Source organism: Mus caroli, unplaced genomic scaffold (assembly GCF_978045245.1).
Source record: "Mus caroli unplaced genomic scaffold, Mus_caroli_1 scaffold_4, whole genome shotgun sequence".
In the NCBI taxonomy this organism is placed as follows: Eukaryota; Metazoa; Chordata; class Mammalia; order Rodentia; family Muridae; genus Mus; species Mus caroli.
The window spans coordinates 142,153,053-142,163,115 of record NW_028227259.1 but is presented as its reverse complement, the minus strand read 5'-3'; the positions used below and the strand labels follow the sequence as shown (position 1 = coordinate 142,163,115).

At 39.7% G+C, this 10,063-nt stretch overlaps 1 protein-coding gene across 1 annotated transcript in view; it reads left to right on the top strand.

Moving 5' to 3' along the window:
• The first annotated feature begins 5,961 nt into the window (after positions 1-5,961).
• Positions 5,962-10,063, top strand: part of LOC110294771 (cytochrome P450 3A13) — a 54,960-nt gene continuing 50,858 nt past the window's right edge. The window contains exons 1-2 of the mRNA XM_021163231.3: positions 5,962-6,028; positions 7,914-7,976. The gene's annotated coding sequence lies outside the window, so the exon portion shown is untranslated. The remainder of the gene's footprint in view (positions 6,029-7,913; positions 7,977-10,063) is intronic.

The window sequence follows — 10,063 nt, the reverse complement described above, 5'->3', positions numbered from 1 at the left end:
TCGAGAAGAAAGGAGGGAACGGGGCTTGTATGGAGAGAGAGTCTGGAGCAGAGGCGTGGGAAGGAAGTGAGGGTGAAGCTGCCTCCTTGTACCATAAGTAGCTGTAATGTAGCTTCCTGATGCTTGACTAGTTGAAGTGTTAATTCTGACTTGAGTATCTTTTTCATGAACGATTTTAAAAGAAAAAAAAATTGGATTTTAAAGGTATTAAAATATTTTTGTTTTGTACGAGAGTTTGTTGCTCTGTATGATGCCTGTATGCATTGTATATTGCAATTTATTACTGTCAGAGATTTGTAGACAGTTTCTTATTTTCATATTGAATCATGTTATTATTTTGTAATTCAAGTAAGCAGCTGGGTTAATTCATAACGTTTACCCTTTTAATAAAATATACGGGTAGAGTTCAAAAAAATGTCTCTAGCCAAAACTTCAGCTAAAATGAGACAATAAATCTTATTTGTTATTGTAGTGGCTATTCCTGGTTGTCAACTTGACTATATCTGGAATGAACTACAATCCAGAATTGGGAGTCTCACCAGTGACCCTAATCTGGAGGCTGGGAGATAGAAGTTTCTGACCTGGATCTTGGTATGGGGATCTTGAGGCATAGTTGCTATGGATGCTAGAAGATTAAGACAGGGAGCTCTCCGAGTTCAAGGTCATCTGGGATTAAAGGTGTGGTGGCACTGAGCAACTGCTAGATCCTTGGACTTCCTCCATTCACAGCAGCTTCTGACATTGTTGGGAACTGGACTGCAGACTGTAAGTCATCAATAAATTCCTTTACTATATAGAGACTACCGATAAGTTCTGTGACTCTAGAGAACCCTGACTGATACAGTTATGGAATCTCTAAGATTCTTTGTGCCCTCCTTCATATGGCAGGAATGAAGATTTATTACATTTGGTTATTGATAAAATTAATTTATAAAAAATACAGACCCCCATTCGAATAACTTATTGGTACTAAAATTTTGGTTGTGAGATTCATATACTCTATATGAATACTCTATATATTCATTATATTCTATAAACCTAGGTTTATAGAATGTACAGCTCTGACAAGATTCATCTTCTGGGACACTGAACTGACTTGCTGTTCCAGTCTCCTGCTTCCTGATGCTGTCCAGAAACTTGCTTCCAGGGCAGCTTTAGTATTGCTGCTGATTCCAGATGATCTCACTTCATCCAACCTTTCAGAGGAATTCAGTCAGAACTTCAGTCAAGCCCTGAGCCTTCTAAGCATACAGAGACTCGATAACAGTTGCTAAAGCTAGCTTTCTTAAGTCTAACCAAATTTTCTGATTTTCCTATCCCTCCCCACTCCTTTAAAGAATTTTTTGTCACCTCCTTCTTCCAGCAGGAAGAAGTTGTGGAGAGTTGTCATCCCCATCTCTTGGGCTGAGGTGTCTGATTACAGTTATTTATAAATTATAAATAGGTTGTCTTTTTTTTTTTTTTTTTGGTTTTTCGAGACAGGGTTTCTCTGTATAGCCCTGGCTGTCCTGGAACTCACTTTGTAGACCAGGCTGGCCTCGAACTCAGAAATCCGCCTGCCTCTGCCTCCCAAGTGCTGGGATTAAAGGCATGCACCACGACTGCCTGGCTTCCTGGATGTTTTGCCAGTCTAGGTTGTCTTTTTAAGGAATAATTTGGAAATGGTCATAATTTTGAACAAGAAGGAAATAGATGGGATGGATTACTAATTTTATTCTTGAACAAAGCATTGTGAAGTCATAATGTTACATTGATAGAAATCTTTATTAATACAAACTGAAGTTATAATTTCTTACATTGGTACAGAATTTATATTGATACAGATTTAAGGTTTTCATTGGTATACATTTCTATATTGATACAAAATTTGTGATTAATATTGCTACTCTTAGATAAGCATTGTGCTTATACAACTCATTTAAGAATACCCAGTCCTTCTAATATTTGCTATTACAAACTGTTTAGGATGATTAACACAAGTTAAGGGCCAGACAGTAACGTTATGTGCCACACCCACTCCAGTGGAATCTGTGTGACAAGTCCAAAAGCTTGGCTGCAGTCCTAACGCAAAAAGTTTCGAGGAAACTGGTCTCCTGGAAGTTCTTTGGTATCCTGTAACAGAGATGTGTTTCAAATTTGTCCCTGAGAGTTTTGTGTGATTTCTTTCAGTATTGTTTTATTATAGGTACCCCCAGGGAATGATTTGACAAATAGCTAATTAGATTGAACTTTGCTTCCTGGCCTTCACCAATGTCCTGATGTTCTAGGCAGTCTTGAGCTGACCCTGGGCTTGGAATTTAGTAAGAGTGTTACTTATTCAGACAACTTGCCTTCAGTATTGAAAGAGAGATAGTGAAAGAAATCAGGCATTACTATCTACTAAATAGAGTTAGAAATTTCAGGGCAAGCTTAACAAAGTAAGTTTAGAATTCTTATTATAGTCACGTATGGCAGACTACATTGCTTAATAGAAGAAAGTTTGGTGGGCTGGTAATGGAGGTTACCCCACAAATAATTTAGAATACAGATGAGTCACTCCCATATACAGGAATTTACAATGGTTTAGGAAGAAGATCAGGCTGTGGTTTAAGGAGGAACTAGAGTATTTCATTATTCATGAGAAGGTTAGCAAGAGCAGAACTAGTACATACTTTCACTAGCCCAGAAGAATAGCATAGTTAGGTATTTACTAAGAGCTGGCTGGTGGTGGGTTAAACAATAAGTCAGAATTAGAACTATGGCTTGGGCAGGAAAGCCCTTGCCCTTGGAGTGTAAAGACCTTATCCTGGCTTCTAAGAATATAGCTGACCTTAGATAGGGCTGACTTTATCCCAGTTGTTACATTGCCTGGTTCCTGCCAATCTTTATGTATGCATTCTTCTGTTTTGTGTAAAGAGTCATTAAACATAGGGTAACCTCAATGTACCTTGGCTGATGTGTTGTTACCTAACTTCCTTATTTTCTTCTGTATTATAAGTCTGATGCTCGCTTTGAGAAATTACATTCAGATCCAGCACTCCCTTGTGTCAGTATCTGTTTCTCATTTTGCCAACTCCTTGCCCACCTGAGTACCGGGATCCTGAATTCTCCCATGGGCTGAGGGAATGACTGAGTCCAGTCCGTGGCAGTTATGGTTATATTAGATTCTAATTTAATTATAATAATATGTTTTCAACATTACACAAGTAAAAATGGTTAAGAATAATTAAGGTTTACAAGTTCAAATATCCTTTACATAGATAGATAATCTTCAAAAACATCAGAAATCCACAAACTATAACATTTAATGTTATTTAATTATTAAGGATCATTTGACAATGATACATGTCTGCTTCTGACAGTTTCTCCATTCTCGTTCAAAGAATTCAGCATCTTTACCTCCAGACAAGGTTTCTTATTGTGGCAAGGTATCCATAGGGCAGAAATTGCCTATATCATCTACAGATAAAATACTGTTCAGTAAAAGGACACACGATATGAAATAGTCAACTGATAGCTCTGCCAAGTCAGGGTAACCAGTCCTTCATAATCCTGCTTTACAAAGGTCTGTCAGATGATCCTGGGCCAGAAGGCTGAAGACAGATGCTCCGACATTATAAGAAATCGGGGGGCTGTCCAGGCAGTCGGCTGTCTCTATAATATGTTTAATTTTTAGAAGCTATGCTTTGTGCTTCCTATATACTCAGGTAATATTTAATACATTCTCGATTTCTGATAGGGTTGAAGACTAATTATGGTCCCACAAACAAACAAGTTGTTTAACATTAAAGATATGATATAGAAGTAAAAACATGGTTTTTAGATGGTGTTACAGGCTAAAATCTAAATGCAATTCAGGTATAGAGTTATAACTCTTTAAGTTAGGAATGATGGACTAGATGTTAATTGTATATCATACCTTGTAATTTACATGATTGTTATGGACCTGCTCAATTTATGTCTGAGAGAAAAGTTTCTTGTTTGCTTGGTTTTTGATTGTTTTGTTTTTTAAATTGGACAGAAAAGGTGAGCTGTATGGGAATGGTTTAGATGACTTGATTGGGAATCTGTGCTTACTGATGCTGAAGATCCCTGCCCCCAATTGGGTTTTGGTCTATTAATAAAGATGCCAGTGGAAAGAAAGAAGAAGGATTTCCAGGTTCCTGCAGGCTAGAAAAGAGGAAGAGAATCGAGAGACCAAGGGAGAGAGAGATGGGACAGACAGGCTTGGAGCTACAGGGGAGATCTTCCAAAATGTAGGTAGAAAGGGAAAGTGACCAGAAAGCATCTAGGGCAGCAAGACCAGTGGGCTTCACAGGAGGTAACTGGGCAGATAAGCTGAGGGAAGATGCAGAGGTGTTAAACTAGGGATAAAGGTAACTGACCAACTAAACTGAGGGCAGTTTTAGAGGTGTTGAGCTAGGGTTAAAGGTAATTGAGCAACTAAGCTGAGGGAAGATTAAGAGGTGTTGAACTAGGAGTGAAGCATGATAGCCACACAAGGCTTGGAAGAGTCCAGGCACAGAGATAATAAGCCAGTTTAAAAATGAGCTAATGTGTGTGTGTGTGTTTTATTCACTGATCTGAGATAGCTCCTGAGCAGGTGCATGTGTATAACCAGCTGGGAACACAAAGCTGTTTAGACAAAACTACACTCTACACATATATATATATTACCTTCCTTTTGTTGTCGAATTGCTCTGGCTAGGACTTCAAGTACTATATTGAATAGGTAGGGAGAAAGTGGGCAGCCTGTCTAGTCCCTGATTTTAGTGGGATTGCTTCCAGCTTCTCTCCATTTCCTTTGATGTTGGCTACTTGTTTGCTGTAGATTGCTTTTATTATGTTTAGGTATGGGCCTTGAATTCCTGATCTTTCCAAGACTTTTATCATGAAGGGGTGTTGGATTTTGTCAAATGCTTTCTCAGCATCTAACAAGATGATCACGTGGTTTTTGTCCTTGAGTTTGTTTATATAGTGGATTACAAATCTGTCTGCTTCTGCCTCAGAAGTGAAGGATTAAAGGCCTGGATGCTGTGATTGTGATTACTCATGATGGATGCAGCGTCCCCTGAAGACAGTACTTGGAGAACTTTCCCTTATCTTCTGCCTTTCACCCCCATCTCTGCCCTTTCTTCCATGATGTTTCCAGAGTCTTAGGAGTGGCATAAATGTTTTCTTTAGGAGTGAGTACTAGTCTACCACTCATTCTCAGCCTTTTGAGCAGCCAAGACTTTTGAGCAGCCAGGAGTCTCTGTATTCATTGCCATATTTTGCAAACATCTTTGACTTAGGTGGAGAGTATTGTTTCTCTAAATAAATGTAAATATTTATAATACAGTTTGGGGCCAGAAAAAAATTTTCTATTCGATTGCTTTCTGTCTTTTACATCCAGTTTCTTTAATACAAGAAACTATCTTAACTATTATTCAGATCACCCACGTTTGATAAGAGAATGACAAGCTGAGCATGGTTTTAATCTCAACAGGCAGATCTCTGTGGGTTCAAGCCTGGTCTACATAGCACATACCAGGTCAGGCAAGGCTACACAGTGTTTCAAAAAAAAAAAAAAAAGATGACAAAGGGGATGAAGCCGGGCATAGTGGCACACGCCTTTAATCCCAGCACTCGGGAGGCAGAGGCAGGCGGATTTCTGAGTTCGAGGCCAGCCTGGTCTACAAAGTGAGTTCCAGGACAGCCAAGGCTACACAGAGAAACCCTGTCTCGAGAAACCAGAAGAAAAGAAAAAGGCAAAGGGGATGAAATAAACATAAAAGAATTTACAGTACTAATACATAACATTCATAAAAATTATGAAGACATGCTTACAGTATTGCAGTTTTTATTCTTATAGATGAACACATAGTCATATGTAGTGCTTATTGTTTAATATTTTATTTGTGACTTGTGTGTGTACATGCATGAGTGGTTCCTCTACTCCTTCCATATTCGTTTTGTCCACAGTTTATCCTGGTTTCTGGTCTGATGAGACTACTCAGGTCTAGACTCTGGAGAGATCTGGATCATTCACATTCCTGTGTGAGCTGGGGTAAGTTTCCTATTTTTTTCATTTGTGTGTGTGTGTGTGTGTGTGTGTGTGTGTGTGTGTGTGTAGATGCATGTGCTTGTGGAGGCCCAAGGTTGATGTCAGGAATTATCCTTAACTGCTCTTGCATGTTGCCCTATAAGACAAGTTATTTCAATCAAATCCAGAGCATCTTGTTGGTCAGCTTGCTTTGAAGATTTCCCATCTCCACTTTGCAGGATTGAAATTACAGATGGGTCACTATGCCCATCTGATATATACATGGGGTCTGAGGATCAGAGGATCAAAACTCTGGTCCTCATACTCACAAGTGCTCTAACCACTGAGCAACTTCTCCAGCTCTTGGTTTTCTACTGACGTCATAGGCCATAGGAACTCAAAGGAGTGTCCTTGAAAACCTTCTGATTTCAGACAAGTGCTTCCTCATTCTGACTGCAGTAGCAACTCAATTTCTTTTGTTAAGTCTGGACAATTTATTCTAGCCACTAGAGCAACCTCACTGTTAATCTATGAAGCAGGCTGGTCATTTAATTCTTGCTAAATAGAACATTACTATTTGCCCTTATGGAAAAATTCTCCTCACTGGAACTAAGACTTCTAAAATAGCAAAACCTAAAAGTGCAAGGAGAGGAAGAGATTTGATTTTAAGAAAGATTAAACAAATTGAGACAGGCTTTCACTCTATAGCCCTGGCTGGCCTGGAACTCATTTTAGAGCAGGCTGGCCTGGACCTCACCGAGATCCACCTGCCCCTGCCTCCTGAATGCTGGAATGAAAGGACTGAGTGTATATACATGTATATCTGTAGGAGTGCCAGTGTCTGGTGATTGCAGAAGAAGGTGTTGTATCCCTTGGAGTTAGAGCTGACTGTGAGCCACAATGTAGATGCTGGGAAACAAAATTTTGTCCTCCGAAAGAGCAGTCTGAGCTCTTAAATATTTTTTAAAAGAGATTTGTTTCTATTTGATTTGTATGAGTGTTTTGTCTGAATGTATGTATATGTACCACATGTGCAAGAGAAAGCCAGAAGAAGGCATTGTATTCCCTGGAACTGAAGTTATAGATCGTTATAAATCTCTATGTGAGTGCTAAGAACTGAATCCAAGTGCCCTGCAAGAGCAAGTGTCCTTTACCACTGAGGTGTCTCTGTTTGTTTATTTATTCTATTAATATGTATGTATATTTGTATGTATGTACTCTTAACAGGCACCACCAGCTTATTAGGCTAGTTGTATGTGTGGAAGTTGTAGATGTGGAAGGCCCATAGTAAGACTGATGAAGGGCTGGGGTGATGTCCCAATCAGTAAACATCTTGCAGTACAATTTTGAGGGCCTAAGTTTGATCCCCAGAACCTACTTCAAATCCTGGCATGGTGGTAGCATATGCTTGCAACTCATCACTGGTGAGTTGGAAACAGGCAAATCCTTAGCCTAGCCTAACTGGCTAGCCTCAAGTCCTCATAAGAGACCCTGTCTCAAAACATAAGGTAGCACTGGGTGGTGGTGGCGCATGCCTTTAATCCCAGCATTCGGGAGGCAGAGGCAGGCGGATTTCTGAGTTCAAGGCCAGTCTGGTCTACAAAATGAGTTCCAGGACAGCCAGGGTTACACAGAGAAACCCTGTCTCAAAAAACCAAACCCCCAAAACAAACAAACAAACAAAAAACATAAGGTGGGTAGCTCCTGAGGAATGTCTGAGGTTGATTCTTGGCCTCTCTGCCCATAAGTGTGTATCACATGAACACACCTTACACATATGCCCCAGCCCCGCAAACTGATAAATTTCCCAAGCATCAGCCAGTTTCCACACTTGGTCTTCTGTGAAATGTCAGGAGCGTTATTTCGCGGAGTTCTGAAGTTGTGAGTAAAGCATCATGCGATTCTGCAGATAATCGTTTCGACAGCAGAGCAGCAGACACGGAAAGGGAGTCCAGAGGCAGTGTCTACCATGGTAAGAACAGAATGCTTTCCCTTCCCTGGTGAGTAGCCAACCTGCTATCTCTTAGCTATCGTGTTTACCTAGGGAATGGTGTCATAATGGAAACTTGATTTTGACCTTGGTTGCTCTCAGCATTGGGTTCAGTCAGCTTGGCCTTGATGCATACATTTTTTTGCCAAATTCATGTGAAATTTTATCTTTGCTGCTTCATTGATAGAGTCATTGAAAATTGATAGAGGAGTCTGAGAAAAGGAGATTCTGATGTCCACAGGATGTTTCAACTTTTCTTAAAATAGTATGATTCATTCTGTGAATAATCTTGTGTGTGTGTTGTGTTGTGTATTTGTGTAAATAACAGGATTCTTGGGGCTTGCTGGCCAAACGATCTAGCCACATCAGTAAGCTACAGGTTTATCTAAAAAATACGGTGGAGAGTGACTGCAGAAGAAAAATGATATTGACCTCTGGCTTTCATAAGCACTTGTATGCACAAAAGCACAAACTCATGCACATGCACCGAAAGATAAATAAAAGTAATTTATATATATATATATATATATATATATATATATATGTAAATATATTTACACACATACCAGTTACATTTTTCTCAAGATAGAGTTTCTCTGTGTAGCCCTGGCTGTCCTGAAACTCACTCTGTAGACCAAACTGGCCTTAAACTCAGAGATCTTCTGAGTGCTGGATTAAAGGTGTGTACCACAACCACCTAGCTTACATCTATATATTTTACTGAAAATAATTTTGTTTTCTTATGGTATATTCTAATCATGGTGTCTCCTCCACCAACCTATCCCAGATCCACTTCACTTCCCTACCTGTTTAACTCCATGCCTTTCCTCCCTTTAATTTAGAAAACAAAGAAGTCCAAAAAAACTCCACACGAATTAAAAAAAAAGTCAAAGCAAAAGCATAACACACAAAACACACACACACACACCCTCACACACACCAAATTCCATATAAATAAAATACTTGAAACCATAGTACACAAGCAAAAGGCCATCAGGACACCAAGACAAAAAAAATGCACAAATACAGCAATACAAGACAAAAAATCCACCAATCTGTCACTGAGTTCATGTTGTGTTGGTCATCTACTGCTGGGCATGGGGTCTGCCTCAAGTATGGTTTATATATCCAGTGAGACTCAAGTAGAGATAACTAATTTTTACTTTGCAGTTACAGGTTGCTTCTTGTGTAGGAGTGAGAACCCATGTTTGCTTTCCCCCTCAGGTCTGGGACCCCATCTGACTTGAATCTGTGCAGGCCCTGTACATGCTGGCACAGTCTCTGTGAGTTCATAGGTGCATCAGTCCTGTTGTGTCTGGAAGACAGTTTCTTCGTTACTATCAATACAGACATTGAATGTCTTTATTAGTCACTTGACACCTACTATTTTGAGACATGGTCTTTCACAGAGCTTAGAGCCCACCAACTGAGCTTGGCCTGCTTGATGGCCATTTACAGATATCCTCTTGCCTTCATTTCTCCTCTGTTCTTGGATATCTAGGACATGTTTTTACATTAGGGCCTGGGCAGCACACTTAGGCCTACTTGCTTTCTGTTGATCAGAAACTGTCCTGCAAAGGAGTTTAAGGAGTTTATAAGGTTGTGGTGGGTACAGCGTTCAGGGGAGAGTGGAGTTCTATCACCTGTATACTCTTATGGAAAGTTAGAGTTAAAAGCCTGTGGTTGGCTAATTGCTGAGTGCTCTACTTTCCCTCTGAACTTTATAGTTATTAAGATGGAGAGCTCTGAGCCTATCTAACAGACTGAGTTATGACCAAAGCACCTTTCCTCCCACAGGATGGCTGACAGTTGATCGGTATCTGCTAGCATTAAGGCGTATAGGCATAGTGACTAATTGGTTCTACTGCGTCTTTCAATACAAAGATTTGTCTCTTGACACTCCAAGGACTCCCTCCGTCTTAGATGTTTGTTTAGATTTTTTTCAAAAAAAATTGGATGGAAAGAAGCAAGAAAGATCTGTATTTCCAAAAAAGAAAACATAACTCTAACAATGGTTCATCATGGTGAATTGATCCCTAGTGAGAATATTCATGCATTATCCCCAGGGC